Below are 16,470 nucleotides of genomic sequence, written 5' to 3' on the forward strand. Positions count from 1 at the left end.
CCCCTCCCCTCCCCCTCCGGCGGGGGACTGCCTGCGCGAGCCCTCCGCCCAGCCCTGGGACCCCTCCTCGCGGATCCCTCGCCCCAGTCCTCCAGGCTCGCCAGCCGGCGAGCATCTTCCCCGCGCGGGCACCGCCCGGCCTTGTCCGCCCCGCGCCCAGGGGGGCCGCTGGCGGCCTTATTCCTGCTCTCGGGCCCATTTTGCAGATGGAGAAGCTGAGGGCACGGAGCCCTCAGATGCCTCGCGCGAGGTCCCTGAGGGTTCGAACCCAGGTCTGTCAGAGTCCGGAGCCCAAGTGTCCCCCATCATACTGGAAGTTGCTCAGCTCTGAAGAAAGCCGCGGCGTGTAAGGAGAGGGTTTTCCGTGTTCCGAGTGCCTGCACTCTGCTTCCCGTAGGATCCTCCTAGTAACCCCTGGGGGGCATTCTTATAATTCCACTTAGTTGCAGAGGTGGAGGCCTGGGGCGCCCAGGAGCAGTGATTAGGAGGAGGTGGGGCTGGGCTCAGTCCGTTATTTCTACAGCTTTTAGCAGTTTACGAAGTGCAGTGAGTAGCAGCTGGGCCTGGGGAAATGCCCTCCTGGGCATGCAGGCTGAAGCCCCGTCTGCGAGGACCTCCCATACAGGTTTCTCCCAGCTTGTCCTGAATTGTGTACTCTGAGTGAGTTCTTTCACTTCTGGGGATTCCTTTCCTCATTTCACAAGTGCTGGGGCCAGGTCAGGTCCCTCGGCCCCTGGCACCTTTGAAATTCTTACAAATCTGATTTTTAAGAGAGAAAGAGTAGGCCAGGAATCCCCATTCTTTAGCTGAGAAAACTGAGGCTCACAGAGGTGCCAATATTTGCCAGATCATAACCAGAGCCTCCCCAGTCTTTACCAAGAGGTCAACCTTCCGCTTGCTCCCTCAGCCCCTGCACCCACAGCCTTGGCTTCCCCCTCACTCTTCCCCTGCCTGTGTTGCAAACACTTACTCTGGGATGGATGTGCTCAGCATTTCTGTCTGCTCGCAGCTACGGCTTTTCTGCTTGCCTGCTCTTCATCTAAACTCTTGAACCCTTGCTCGCATTCTCTGCACACTTGTCATGTTCAGAGCCCTAGACTGGGTGCTGCATGAACCAAGACCTGGGAGATGAGGTGCCCCAGGACTGCCAACAAACTGGTTGGGGGAGAGGAAAAGAAACAGAACGTAAGCAGCCAGTCAGCATGCCGTAGATGTTTGTGGAGAGTGGGTGTGGGCGAGGTATGGCCCAAGGAGGACGTGGAGGAGGAAGTTTTGTAGAGGCTGGCACACCAGGGTGAGAGATACCAAGGCCAGGGAGAGGATAACTGGACTGGCTGGGGGCTGGATGGGCATGGATTGGGGAAGGCTCCATTGAAGAGGTGAATTGCGAGCCTGAAGAAGCAGTGATGGATTCGAGCGGCCAGGGTTTTACGATGAAGTTAGAGGTGAGTTTTAAGTAACTAGAGCCTACCAGAGGAAGGCTGAGGAAGGTGGAAGGAGAATGTGGAAGAAACAAGTTCCCAGTAGAGTGAGACGTTTGGTTGGTCCCCGAGCAGAGACCTCTGCAGGAGACGGAACAAGGCGAGGGCGCTCCCTAAGTCAGAAGTGAGGTTGGGTCCAGAGGCGCCAGGGGGCTTGGCTGGGCTCTGAGGGCCCAGAAGCAGCAGGCCTGAGCTACAGTTTGCTATGTTTGTATTCTGATAAGCAACCTGTGAGCAGGCGTCCTTGTGAGAAGTTTCTTAGTGGCTGCTTGGCCTGTCCTGAAGGAAAGGGCTTTGCTCACTGTAGTTGCTCAATATCTGTTGTTTAAATTAGGCATCCATTCAGACTTTCCCCAGCTTGCCCCAAGTCCCCTCTGCACCTTATGTCTCTCTCTTTCTCTACTGAAGCCTGCTGCAGCTCGATCGACTCTCACCGCCAGCATCACCCCTCAGAGGGGTTTGCCGTGGGGTTGTGAGCCCAGTGGATCCCTCCTGCCTTTGATGCACCTGTACAGGCGGCTTGCCTTTTTCTTTCTTTCTGGTCCGCTGCCTTATTTTCTTCTGTCTCACTTCCAGAGCCCTGGGTGCTGTGCTAGGTGTCTGTCCTGACACTGGCCTGGGGAGTAGGGCTCTGCGGGACTGCAGACCGAGGTCTCGTTCCAAGTTGCAGCCCATTCTGGTGCTGCAAGAATGATTGTCACAAATCGGAGGATCTGGGCGGAGGGCCTGGGCAGCCCAGGGCCGTCCACATCCCTCTCCAGCACCCTTCTGTGTGAGCGGGACACCTCACGCACCTCGGCGTTGCCCTTGAGGATAGATGGGCCTTCTCTCTGGCTGCCTCCCAGGAGCACCTTACTCTTCTGAGCGGGGCCTCCTCCCCCCGTCCGGAAAGTGTGCCTGTTCGGGGGCTAGTTTCTCTCCTGGAGACGTCCTTCACAGAAGTGGGGCGTTTTGCCTGCTCTCTTGAAGCTTCACCTGGGCCCGCTTGACCCTGTCTTCCCCTCTGTCCTAACTGCCTCTAGTCTCAGCTGTGGAAACTTTGCCAAACTGTCAAAAGGAGTGGGGCCTGATAGTGGAGGGTGGGAAGATGACGAAAAGAGGAAACCATGTCCTCTTACTGAAGGGAAAGGTGGGACCCCACCTCCTGGGCTTTTTCTTCCACTTGGCCCGCAGGTACCCTCTTCTGCCTCAGCCTCATCTGAGACGACTCGCTGTTGCCCCCTCTTCTGCTTTTATTCCTCGTGACCTTGTTCTCTGCAGGCCTTTTCCTCTTATCTTGTCCTGGCAAAATTACTCTTCAGACTTTTCTGCATTAAGCCTTGCTGAATCTATTGAGTTGGACCTGGGTTCTCTCTTTTAATCATAATGATGATAAATAATGATTTCTCGTCATAGTAAAAGCCAGCCTTTGTTGAGCTCTTACTACGAGGTGGCAGGGACCTTGCTAAGCCCCTTTTATGAGTTATTTATCACAACAACCCTACAACAAAAGTACTGTTAGCTCCTTGTTTACAGATGAGGAGCTGTGGGTGCATAGCTCCCCCAGAGCCACACAGCTAGCAGAGAGTGCAGCTGGGGTCCGCTGCACACCGTCAGGCTCAGGGTACCTGCTTGGGTCCCTCTCGTGTGTTATCCTGTTGTTAACCTCTCTTTGCTCGCCTCCAACAACCTGCTTTTTGGCGCTTGGGGAGCAGAGCCTGTGCCTTCTGGCACGGTGCCTATGCAGGGTATGTGCTCAAGAAGTATTTTAATAAATTGAATGGCCCAAATATTCATTTTCAGTCTTGACCTAATCTACCAAGGCAATTGCTTTTCTCGGAATACGGACTTAGTTCATCTGATGGTGCGTTGGCCTGTGTCTCCATTTTGCTCTTTCCTGGCTGGTAGTTAAAGCTGACGGACAGGTGTGGTCATTCAAAATCAAGCAGTCAGTCTGTAAACTCCAGAAAGTGGTCAGGAGCCACTGTCTGGGCTCCCATGGGCCTGAGCACAGAGTGTGCTCTTCGTGTGTGTGGAGTGGGCGGGGGAGGGGTGCTGCTCTCTGCAGGAAAGGATCTGAGGACCTAGTCAGTGAAATAGGAGACGTGATGGCTTCTTCCTTTGGGTGTCAGGTTGCAGAGAAGACAGGAACCAGGCTTAGAGAACCGGACAGGAGGCAGTGCCTAGGGGTTGGAGAAGGCTCTGCAGAGAAGATAGGCCTGGGGCTAGATGGAGTGGGCAGGAGGACCAGGCACTTCAGATCAAAGAAGAGAAGTTTCTGGAACTTCTTCTTCTTGTGTAGGGGGTGCCAGAAAACTTGCTTAAATGCTTCTTACTGGGCCCATCGGCTAAGATCTGAGCACGTCCTCTGTACCAGGCAGGGTGCCAGCCCTTGGAGCGTGTGTGGCCTCCTCAGCAACCCTCCGGCCTGGGTGGAGGTGTCGCTCCTATTTCACGGAGGAGGAGACAAGCCTTGAGTGGTCCTGGGAGTGGGTGGCCAAGCAGCGGAGCCCAGGCAGTTGTATGGCAGAGCGTGGATGCTCTCGGCCATGTGTGGCCTGGTGTTCCCCCCAACTCCACCCGCCCCCAGGTACCCCTCCCTGAGATCAGGGGGCAGGCCCGGGGCGGGGGGGCAGAAGCACAGCAGCAGGTCTGCTGTGGGTTCTAAGTGTGTGCTTCTGTCTCGCCTGGGTTCTCTGGGGAGCACTTGGAGAGAAACGAGGTAACACTGTCTTCTTCTTTTATTTAGATAGTGCCTGCCTCCCAAGAGCCGACAAAACACTGAGGGTAAGTCTGTGCCTGGATCCAGGTCAGTGGGATGTGCGTGGGTCGTCTCCAGGAGCAGCCGCTGTAGATGTTAGCAGCCCTGGCACGTCAGTGATCAAGCTCAATCAATAAAAAAGGCCAAGCAGTCCGATTTTGGGAAAATATAAGCAGTCTTTGTCTGTTCCCAGCGCTCTTGGTTTTCACAAGACCGTGGTGTCTGGCTCCCTGCTGGCCCCAGTTGGCAGCTAGCCTGCCTCAGCAGGAGGCCCAACTTCTGGAAGGGTGTGGCTTGGGAGGCCTGTCAGGGGGAGACGGGTGTGGCTCCTCAGGACCTCAGGAAGCCCCCCTGTAGGGCCAGGCAGCCTCTGAGGAGACCCCTTGAGTCCATGTGGAGGGCAGGCAGCTGGGCAGAGGGACCTGGGGAGGCTGCAGCCGAGCACAGGGGGGGCCCTGTTGGCTGGCTGAAGCAGCACCGGACGCGTGTCCCCAAAACGATGCAGGCGGGGGCGGTGGACTTGCCCCCTTCCCCCGGTGGCCCTCCGTGTGGCAGCGCAGCCCTTGACAGCCTCCTGCTCTTGAGGTTGCCCCCCCTGCAGGAAACGCCACTGATTGCACCGACCCTGGCGCCTCTCCTCAGCCTGAATTCCGAGGCCCCTGATGGTCTGAGAGCGCGCCCTGGCCGGGCATGGTCCTGGCTCCATGCAGCGGCCCGCCTGCATTTCAGACGCTGATATGCCTCCCTGCTCCACCCAGAGGCCGGCCAGCCGCTGCCCCCGTTTTGCAGCCAGGTTCCTGGCTCAGGGACTGCGTTGCCCAGAGCTCAGGCCAGTGCTCAGCATGGGGATTCCTTTGCCCGGGGATTTTTCTCAGATGACCTTTCAAGACCCATAAGCTCTTCTCCATCCTGAGATTTTTCCATGTCCTCACATATCCTAGGTCTTGGGCCAGCAGTGGCTGTTTTCCACCCTGAGATGGCATTTGCTTGGGAAAGCAGGCCGAGTGTAAAGGCAGATGGCATGAGTGGAAATGCCCCTGGACCTTTGACAGACTCCACCCTCCTCAGACTCCATGGCCTGTCCTCTCTGCTCTCGGCCTCCCGTCTTGGCTGACAGAGTGAATGTTGTCACTCTTACTGGCATCCCTGTGGGAGAAGAGGGGCAGCTGGGTGACGGTCCCAAACCACCTCCCTTATGGAACTGAGAAACTGGGGCCCAGAGGAAGCTAATGAGCAAAATCTGAGATTCCGACCCCTTTCCTCTCCCTCCCAAACCCCCACCAGACTGTCATCTTTTATTGTGTGTCTTCCCTAAATCCATCCGTTGGAAAGGAAAGTTAGTCGCCAGGAAGGGCCTTCTCCCAGATCATCTAATTTGTTAAAGCTTGCTTGGCTTCTCAGTCCCTGCATCCTTCCTGAGTCCCCAGAGCTTTGCTTAGTTACCGTAACTAAGACTCTGCCATTGAAGGTTCCTGCCCTCCCCTGTCCTCCTCCTCTCTGTCTCCTTGGTGATCTGGAGGGAGGTGGATGTGGCTTTTTTTTTTTAATGCCAGAAGGCATAACTCCTGGTCATCTCCACATGCCACATTGCTGCCATTGCTCACCCCTCATCCTGATTTGCCTGCAGGCCAGGGGCAGGCTGGGGCAGGCTGGGGTGTCCAGGGCTGCTTTAAGTACATGTCCACCAGCTGTGTGTTGCAGGGGCCAGATGCCATGCCGCAGCTCCTCTCCTTATTGACATCCTGGCTGACGCCTGGGGAAAATTCCACGGTCTGGCCGTGCTGAGTCATTGCTGAGTCATGCTTTGTCTCTGAGGATGTGAGCGTCACCTCCTGCAATGCCTGTCACTGGTCAGCCCAGGATCTGGCTGCAGTTACTATATACTGAGATCCGTGTTGCTAATCTTTTCGATTTGCCCATCACTGTATGCTTCTCCGAGTGCTTTTTCTAATGTGCTGTTTTATCAATACAAAATTTATTAATCTTAAATCATTCATAATAAGTAGATTCTTTATCCTGGAAAACATTCCTCTCATAAATGAGGAAACTGAGGTTTGGAGAGACTAAGTGACTTGGTTAGTTTTGGGTGATTGGTGAGTGGCATGTTGGGGTGAGTTTTTTTTATCCCCTTACCCTGGATTTCCATGTAATGCAAAGATTTTTCAGAAGTAACTTTGGTTGAAAAAATTGAGTTTCAGTTTGTTTAAGTCACAGACTCAAAAATCTCATTCTTCCTTTAAGGGCCAGTCTTTTACATCTAACTTTTAAGTGTAGCCTACAAATCTTTCTGTTCTATTTGTGATTCTAGAAAATGTTCACAATCATTTTAAGGGGCCTTTGGGTTAACACTTGATCCATTTGCAATCTTAACTCATATGAAGATTTTAAATTGAGTTTATGAATTATTTTCAGCGTCCTTTAGTTACTGCAGTTTTCTGATTAACAATATCTTCCATAGTCCTGTAAATCTAATAAACTGACTCTTAAATTTTCTTATACATTCCTATACTGTCTTGTCTTATTCTTTTTACACAGCTTGATTGAGGTATTTTTAACATAAAAATTGCACATTTGAAGTGTATGATTTATATTTTGACATATGCATGCTCTTGTGAAATCATGAGCACAGTTAAGATAGTGATTGTCCAAAAGTGTCCCTTGGTTATCCCTCCCACTCACTCCTCTCTGCTTCCGCCATCTCCAAGTAATCACTAATTGCTTTCTGTTGTTATAAATTAGTTGGCACTTTTTGGAATGTTATGTAAGTGAACTCGTATGGTATGTATTCCATTTTTGTCTGGCTTCATTCACTCAGCATAATTATTTTGAGCTTTGCCCGTGTTGCGTGTATCCACAGTTCTTTCAACGGCTGAGTAATATTCCGTTAGTGGACATCCCACGATTTGTCTGTTTACCTCTTGTTGGTCATTTTAGTTGTTTCCAGTTTTTGGCAATTTTAAATAAAGCTGCTCTGACCCTCTGTGTACAAGTCTTTGTATGGTCATATACTCCTTTTCTCCTGGGCGCAGGCGTAGGAGTGGAGTGGCCGGATGGTGTGGTAGGTGTGTTTAACTTAGACTGCCGAGCCGTTTTCCAAAGCGCTCGTGTCATTTTACAGTCCTGCCTGCAGCGAGTGAGCTGGTACCTCCATCCTCACCAACTCTGGAGATGGTCAGTGTTTTGCATTTTAGCCATTTTAAAAGGTATGTAGTAGTATCTCATGGTGGTTTCAATTTGAATTTCTCTGGTGACTAATGATGTTGAGCATCTTTTCATATGCTTACTTGTCATCTGCTAATACTGATTTTAAACAGTAAAATTCCAACTTAAGAGAGGAAAATGTGCTCCACTACAGGGCAGGGCATTAAGTGGCAGAGGATAATTGACACCTAAGCCTTAAAAAATACATTTGACATGGCAATTTCAGCTCTAAAAATGTCACCTAAGCTATAATGGGACAAGCACACAGACATACCTGGCTGTTCGGACCAGCACTTTTATGGCAAAAAGAAATGTGAAACTGGTACTTCCCTGGTGGTCCAGTGGTTAAGATACTGCACTTCCAGTGCAGGGGTTGCAGGTTCAAACCCTGGTTGGTTTGAACAACCAACATGCCATGCAGCCAAAAAAAAAAAAGACTCTTTAAGGGCTTCCCTGGTGGCTCAGTGGTAAAGAATCTGCCTGCAGGTGACAAGGGACACCAGTTCAACCCCTGGTTCTGGAAGATTCCACACGCTATGGAGCAATTAAGCCTGTGTGCCACAACCACTGAGCCCACCCCAATGAGAAGCCTAGAGAGTAGTCCTTGCTCCCCACAACTAGAGAAAGCCCAAGTGCAGCAGTGAAGACCCAGCACAGCCCATAAATAAATAAGTAACTCTTTTAAAAAAAAGTGAAACCACCAAAATGTACACGAGAAAAGAATTGCAACATATGTAATCTTTTATTGCCTCATACAGTGCAGCTTTAGAAATAGCCCACATACCTTATCAAACTGTGGCTCTGATCTGTTCCCACAGAACAGGAGCCATGATGCTTTTACTCGAGAAAGGTAAAACAAGGTGTATAACACCTTACTTTTGGTTATCTGAGAATGTCAACACCTCATTTGTTACTTGGAAATGTTATTCCAGTTTTTTTTTCTGGATGCTGGGATTATAAAATTATGTGTTTAAAAAATTTTTGCTGTGTCTTTTAAATCAGAGTTTTGAAAAATTTAGAGCAATGTGGCATTTATAACACTATTTGGAGCTTAAGATCAAGTGTAGAGTATTTAAGTATCAGCCTTCTTTTACCCATATATATTTCAAAAAGTTGTTTGTGGGGATGAAAACCTCTTTAAATGCCATATGAGATTTAGATTCCTGGGGAATGGTGTAATAAGGACTTCTGAAAGATACTCCTCTGTATAAGAAAAGAAAACTGGCAATAACTGGCAAAATCAACTTGTTCAGAACTCTGTAAATTAACCAAAGGCTTGCAGCAACCCAAGGTACATTTATTCAAGAAAAATGGCTGAATCTTGTTTTCAACAAAAAATTATGAGGCATGTAAAAACAAGAAAGAATGGCATGTACAACTGGAAAAGATGCAATCAGTAGAAACCATCCCTTGAGGAAACTCAGACCTTGGACTTTAAGCAGAAGATTTTAAATCATCTGCTGAAAAATATGTTTAAAGAACTAAAAAAAGTATGAGAACAGTACCTCATCAAATATGATCAGTAAGTGATAGAAATAAAATTCTGGAGTTGAAAATTATGGTAACTAACGTGAAAAAAGTCACTAGAGAAGCTCAACAGCACAGTTGGGCAAGTGGAAGAAATGGCAAACTTTGTTTTGCCCTTTTTTTTGTTTTCTTTTTTAAAGGCCTTGCCATGCAGCTTGTGGGATCTTGGTTCCCTGACCAGGGACTGAACCTACACCCTTAGCAGTGAAAGTGTGGAGTCCTAACCACTGGACCGCCAGGGAACTCTCAGGATCAGCAAACTTGAAGATAGGTGTATTGAGATTAAACACTGAGGAACAAAAGGGAAAAAGAGTGAAGGAAAACAAACAGAGCCTCAGACATCTGCAACATACACATGATGGGAGTCCTAGAAAGAGGGTAGAGAAAAAGGAGAAGAATGAAGTTTGAAGAAATAATAGCCCCAAACTTCTCAAATTTGATGAAAAATAAGAATTTAGGTACCCAAGAAGTTCAGTGAACTCCAAGTAGGATAAAATTAAAGAGATTCACAGACACGCCATGATCAAAGAATCTTGAAAGCAGAAATAGATAAGCAATTCATCAGAAGGGTTGTTTTTTTTTTTTAAATGATACAACCACTTTAATTAAAAAACATTTTGTCGTCATTCCACAGCTTGTGGGATCTTAGTTTCCTGACCAAGGAACATGTCAATATAGTCCCTAAATGACAATTACTCAAGCTACTTTCATACTTAACCTGTAGGAATTCTTTTACCAAGTTCTCTCTGCAAGTACTTTTAGAAATACCTAAGGAGTGCTTTGGAGAAGGCAATGGCACCCCACTCCAGCACTCTTGCCTGGAAAATCCCATGGATGGAGGAGCCTGGTGGGCTGCAGTCAATGGGGTCGCTAAGAGTCGGACAAGACTCAGCGACTTCACTTTCTCTTTTCACTTCAGGCATTGGAGAAGGAATTGGCAACCCACTCCAGTGTCCTTGCCTGGAGAATCCCAGGGACGGGGGAGCCTGGTGGGCTGCCGTCTGTGGGGTCGCACAGAGTCGGACACGACTGACTCGACTTGGCAGCAGCAGCAAGGAGTGCTTGTTGTGTGTTCCACCAAACCTGGACATAGTTGGGGATCAAAAAATATTTGTTGAATGAAATCTACCTGGATTACTTATTTTCCCGGCCAGCTGTCTATTTACTCTTCTTCATGTAACCTAGTTCTACCCGTCTCAGCTGTGTCCTCTTTCCTCATACTGTTGATATTTTGCGTTCAGATCTACGCAAACAGATCTATCACATAACTTCTCAAAGTACATCTTTTGAAAATACTATCAGATATTTCACAAAGTTTTACTGAATGCTTGGGAATAGCAGAATGGAATTACAACACAGGAAAGAAAACAAAAGTTTGTTTTTTTTTTCCCGTAAAGGTGAATTCAACCTTCACCTCTAGAAAAACGGAACAACTACTATCATATGCTAATAACAGCCTCACTTCTACCCGTTGGCCATCAAGTTTCAACAAATACTGGGGTCTAATCTCAGCGTACCCCAGGATGCTATGGAACCAACTGCTGATGTTCTGTTGCTTTTGTTGTTAATAATATTCCTTATAGTTTTATTCTTTATTGGACATTTCTCCCTGGGACAGGTGAAGGTCATGATTTCATTGTCAGGGATGATGGATCAGAGGTTCGGAGGGGTCCAGAGACTTATGTAAGAGGCAGAGCCATGTTTCAGTTCAGTTGTTCAGTCATGTCTGACCCTTTGTGGCCCCATGAATCGCAGCACGCCAGGCCTCCCTGTCCATCACCAACTCCCGGAGTTCACTCAGACTCACGTCCATCGAGTCAGTGATGCCATCCAGCCATCTCATCCTCTGTCGTCCCCTTCTCCTCCTGCCCCCAGTCCCTCCCAGTATCAGAGTCTTGTCCGCTGAGTCAACTCTTCGCATGAGGTGGCCAAAGTACTGGAGTTTCAGCTTTAGCATCATTCCTTCCAAAGAAATCCCAGGGCTGATCTCTTTCAGAATGGACTGGTTTGGATCTCCTTGCAGTCCAAGGGACTCTCAAGAGTCTTCTCCAACACCACAGTTCAAAAGCATCGATTCTTCGGCGCTCAGCTTTCTTCACAGTCTAACTCTCACATCCATACGTGACCACTGGAAAAACCATAGCTCTGACTAGACGGACCTTTGTTGGCAAAGTAATGTTTGGGAAGCAGCAATTCTGATTCCTGGCCTTGAGTTCTTCCTGCTGTCCCAACAGAATATCAGAGCATGATGTCTCAGTGTCCCTGCGCACAGGTCTGAAAAGACCAACCAGAAACTCTCCGACTTCCTATTTGATCTCCTGGTTGGTGATCACTTGGGCTGTCACTTGGGCTTGTGGGAGTCTTCACTCAGGGCAGGGCTCTCCCCCCTGCCATGTTGCCTAAGACCTTACGGCTTTCCTCAGCCTTTCTGGATTTTGACTGTTTTATTCTAGTCGGTTGCTAAACAGCTGTTTTTGTTTTTGCTGATCTGAACCATCTTTCCATCCCTTTTTACTTCTGGTATTCTTAAATGGCAGTTTCAGTATTTGGCAGAATAAATCTCCCGTGATCTAATCCTGACTTTTTGCAACTGACTGAATGGTTTAAGAAAGGCGGAAGTTGCTACTGTGCATTATTACAAGGAACCGTTTGTCCCCTCCTCAAGCCTTTGCTGAGCACCTGTGGCAGGCACAGCTGCTGGATGCTGTGAAGCCACAGAGCATCTGACGACATGGCCCCGGCCGAGGTGGCTTGTCCTGTGGTTGAGACAAGGATGTGTGTGCCGAAACAGAACTCACGCTCACTCTCGTGGTGACTGGTTGAGGAGAACAGTCACAGTTGCCATTTACTGAGCACGGTTTCTGTGGCCAGTGAGATGCTCCACGCAAAGATGAGTGTAGAAAATTACCAGGGAGGTGGTATAGCCATAGTTGAGTCAGGGAGCTCGGGCTTAGCCTTTTACCACTTAGCCTGTCACTTCTGGCAAGTTCCTTAGGCTCTGCGAGCCTTGGTTTCCTCATCTGTAAAATAGGGGCAGTAAGACCTTCCTCAAGGGCTGTTGGTGGGAATGTAAATTGGTACAACCACTATGGAAAACAGTATGGAGATTCCTTAGAAAACTAAAAATCGAGTTACGATACGACCCTGCAGTCCCACTCCTGGGCATATGTATCTGGAGAAAATCATGATCCGAAAGAATACGTGCACCCCGCTGTTGATTGCAGCACTGTTTTACGATAGCCGAGAAATGGAAGCAGCCTAAAATGTCATTGACAGAGGAATGGATAAAGACGATGTGACACGTAAATACACAGTAGAATACTACCCATTAAAAAGAATGAAATAATGCCATTTGCAGCAACTCGGATGGACCTAGAGAGTGTCATACTGAGTCCAGTAAGTCAGAAAGAGGAGAAATATATGACATCCCTTATATGTGGAATCTAAAAAAAGATGCAAATAAACTTACGAAACAGAAAGAAACTCATAGACTTAGAAAACGAACTTATGGTTGCCAAGAGAAGGGATAGTTAGGAGGTTTGGGAAGGTCATGTACACACTGCTGTATTCAAAATGGATAACCAACAAGGACCTAGCGGATAGCACAGAGAACTCTGCTGAGTGTTATGTACCAGCCTGGATGGGAGGGGGATTTCGGGGAGAATGGATACATGTATATGTACGGCTGAGTCCCTTCGCTGTTCACCTGAAACTACCACAGCATTGTGAATCAGCTATTTCCCAAAACAAAACGAAAAGTTTAAAACTTGAGAAAAAAAAAAAAGACCTTCCTCCGGGGGCTTATTGGAGGGATATAGTGAAGTAATGTGAACCGGCACTTAGTGGACGTGTCCTGGTGGTGGCTATGGGGATGGGGCCCGTGGGGGACAGTTCTGGGAGGATTCACTGTGGAGAGCAGAACACGTGAGGCCAGGGGCCTGTGGGTTGCAGGGACTGGGTGGGAGGAGGGCTGGTCAGGAAGGATGTCTTGGGAGAATTGGCCCAGAGTCACATCTGGGTTGGTGGAGAGGCAGACATGGCACCCAGGCAGTGGTGCAGGGAGCAAAGTCATGTGCTGAGAAAAGCCAGGCTTTGAAGGGGTGATGCTCCCAGCCTCACTGGCAGGAGGCAGGCGATGGATGATCTATGAGGATGGAGATTTGTGTCTGCTTTGTTTTCCGCTGAACCCGCAGGACCCTGGCACTTAGTTGATAGAACGGATACTGTTGAGGAGTAGTGAGCATCAGGGCTGGGGGTTCTGTGTGTGTCTAGCTGCCTGTTGGCATTTTAGGCGAGAAGCCGTGGAGATGCTTAAGCTGGTGACCACTGCCCACCCCCACCCCCCGCCAAAGGTGAATGGGGTTTTGAGAAAACTCTGGCGGCAGTGTACTGGTTGACTTGGCATAGGGAGAGGCAAGAGGTCGGCGGGGGAGGGGGGAACCAGTTCTGAGAGGCCATTGCTGCAATTCAGACCTGCTGTTGCTGCATGCATGGACCAGGGAAGGGGTGGCGATGGGAAGGAGGAAGCGAACACAAAAGAATGGTTGTCGTGGGGCAGAGTGGAGAAAGGACTTGGAGAGCTCTAATTTGCAACTCTGCCTCCATCCTGAAATGCTAAGCAGGAAAAGCAACCCATTCATACAGTCAAAGGACTGACGTCAGGGGAAGTGGTCATTGCTGCTGTTCAGTCACTCAGTCATGTTCAACTCTTTGCTACCCCGTGGATTGCAGCACACCAGGCTTCCCTCTCCTTCACTGTCTCCTGGAGTTTGCTCGAACTCATGTCCATTGAGTCGGTGATGCCCTCCAACCATCTCATCCTCTGCAGGGGAAGTGGAAAGGCATAGAAATAGGGAGTTGGAATGGGGTGCCATCTTTGGAGATGAGCTATTAAGCCCAACTCAGAATTCCCTGAGCAGACTGAGTTTTCTTGAGACTAAGTTAATCTTGAGAAAACTCACCTGGAGAAAACACTAGAATAGACCAGGGTGGGGAGTGGCATGCGTGCTGATGAGAGGGAAGTGCACGGAGCCTGAAGTCACAAGTTAGAAAAGGTCTGGGTCTAGTCCTGTGGTTGGCCTGTCTCTGTAGTTTTTACAACCCCAGTCAGTTTTCTTTCCCTTCATGGCTCGCTTCTCCAGCTGGAGAGCGCACACAGCTTAAAGAGGCTTTCTCTCCAGTGGGCGGATGAAGGACGTTTCTGGGGCAGAGGGTTTTGGATTTGGAATGTAGCTGTTTCTAGCAGCCGCATGGCCCCAGAGGGATGATTCAGTCACTGCCTTTTTGAAATTTTTGTCCCAGATCAGCCAGCCCAGCAGAGTAAACCCAAGTGGCTGATGGGATCCCAGTCAGGGATCTTTGATGGTTTTTAACCTACAACATTTCAGACACCAAATGTGTGCTGTTTTTTCCAAAGCCAACAAATTCTCTGACATCAACTGGGTGATCTATACTTGAGTTTGGTTCTGATACTAACCACCTGGAGTTAGTGCAGATACCACAGGTTAAGGGTTCAGTCCCACAAGACTGTCCCTACTTCAGCCACCTGTATAGTAGCTACTACCTGTATTTCTGACCAACCGGTTATAAATAGGGGATTCCCACCTAGGTTTGATAATTTGCTATAATGGCTCACCAATTCAGTTCAGTCACTCAGTTGTCTCTGACTCTTTGCAACCCCATGGACTGCAGCATGCCAGGCTTCCCTGTCCATCACCAACTCCCCGAGCTTGCTCGGACTCATGTCCATCGAGTCAGTGATGCTGTTGTAGCCACACGTTCCGGGAAACAAACTCACTCAGCAGGACAGTGCAGATAGTGGAGTGCAGTTTATTACACCGGCGGGCCCAAGGCAGTCTCCTCTTAGCCAAGGATCCCGACCAGTTTTTGTGAAAACTTTATATACCCTAAGTGTACTTGCTCAAACCCATCTCCCCAGATTCCTTGAAACTAGTCTGGACAAGGTAAAAGAGAGATATGATCAAAGTTAACCCATGATTCATGTGTCACAAGACTAGGTAAACAGTGGATATTTATCAATAGGCCTGTGGTCATATCCCGATAAACATAATGGAATTTATGACTTTGTTCTGTTACAGAGATAATTAGCATATTCTTTTAGGCAAGAATAAAGGAGAGTCCAAGTCCAAGTCCTGAGGTTCTTTTATCTGGGGTTTTGATTTTCCATTGGTATGCCATTTCTATAGACACCGGGCACAAAGTTCAGAGTCCGCTGGGAGGGTGACCATGTGTGTAGCCTAATGTTCGCAGCCTGGCCTACGATGGAGTCCAGCTCTGTCTGTTTCCTCCTTCAATGCCATTCAACCATCTCATCCTCTGTCGTCCCCTTCTCCTCTGTAATGGCTCATAGAACTCAGAAAAGCACCTTACTTATATTTACTGATTTAATTTAAAGGTTACAAATAAACTGCCAGATACAGGGGTACTTTAGGTGAGGTCTGGAAGGATCCAGGAATAGGATTTTCTGTCCCCATGGAGCTGGGGTGCCTCACCCTTCTGGCAGTCACCAACCAGGAAGTTCCTAGAACCCTGTTGTTTAGGGTATCTATGGAGATTCCATTGTGTGGGCATCATGGCCATTGGTGCTTAACTCAATCTCCAGTTCCTCTCCCTTTCCTAGAAGTCTGGCGAGAAGGGCGGAAAATTCCAGTCCTCTAGTCACGTGGTTGCTTCCTCTGGCAACCTGCCTGCATCCTGAAGCTGTATCTAGGGGCTCACCTAGAGTCAGTGTGTTACCATAAATGCAGGTGGTTGAAAAGGAGTTTTGCGAATAGCAAAAGATGCTCCTCTCACCTCATCATGCAGGAAATTCCAAGGGTTTTAGAAACTCTTGCGCCAGGAACCTAGGACAAAGACCAAACATGTATTTATTATATCACAACATCACAGGATCTTTGTAGGATTCTGGGTTTGGATGGGCTGGAATTGTACCCTTGCCATCAAATCTTGTGAGATGACAGAGGACCTTCCACTCTGAAACCTGAGATTTGGTGAAACAGTTACTGATAAGGCGAAGGAAGCTCAGGTGTGACCCAGGGAACAGCTTTAGAGGCACCACGCATGGACCTGGTAGTGTTTTAACCGGTTCCCAAGCAGCAACCCAAAGGATTAGGACTTGACTTTAAAAAGTTACATATTTTAGCTCAGTACTACTTGCGCCTGGTACAAATGTCTAAATGTAGAATAATCTTTTGCTTTCTCTATCTTATAACCTGGTTCAGCTCCTTAGAGCTGGTTAAAGTGTCGTATCCTTTTAGAGATAATGTGGCCATTTAAAATAGAGTATATTTCCGTTCTTTTTTCCTTCCTGCGTCCTCTCTGCGTGTGTGCTTTTCATTAATCAGTGTGTCTTGGAGATCTTCCCATATCAGGACAGATGTCTGCCTCACTCTTTAACAGCTGTGTAGCATTCCATAGTTTTTTTTTTCTTTTTGTCGTATGTTTATTGCAAAATATATCACACAGAAGATTTTTTTTTTTTTTGGCCATACCACTGGGCAA

The 16,470-nt window shown here is 48.4% G+C and overlaps 1 protein-coding gene across 1 annotated transcript in view; it reads left to right on the plus strand.

The window, feature by feature from the left end:
* Positions 1-16,470, plus strand: part of PC (pyruvate carboxylase) — a 103,754-nt gene that overhangs the window by 390 nt on the left and 86,894 nt on the right. Inside the window, exon 2 of the mRNA XM_010837720.1 lies at positions 4,210-4,247. The gene's annotated coding sequence lies outside the window, so the exon portion shown is untranslated. The remainder of the gene's footprint in view (positions 1-4,209; positions 4,248-16,470) is intronic.

Source organism: Bison bison, unplaced genomic scaffold (assembly GCF_000754665.1).
Source record: "Bison bison bison isolate TAMUID 2011002044 unplaced genomic scaffold, Bison_UMD1.0 scf7180017864080, whole genome shotgun sequence".
NCBI lineage: Eukaryota > Metazoa > Chordata > Mammalia > Artiodactyla > Bovidae > Bison > Bison bison.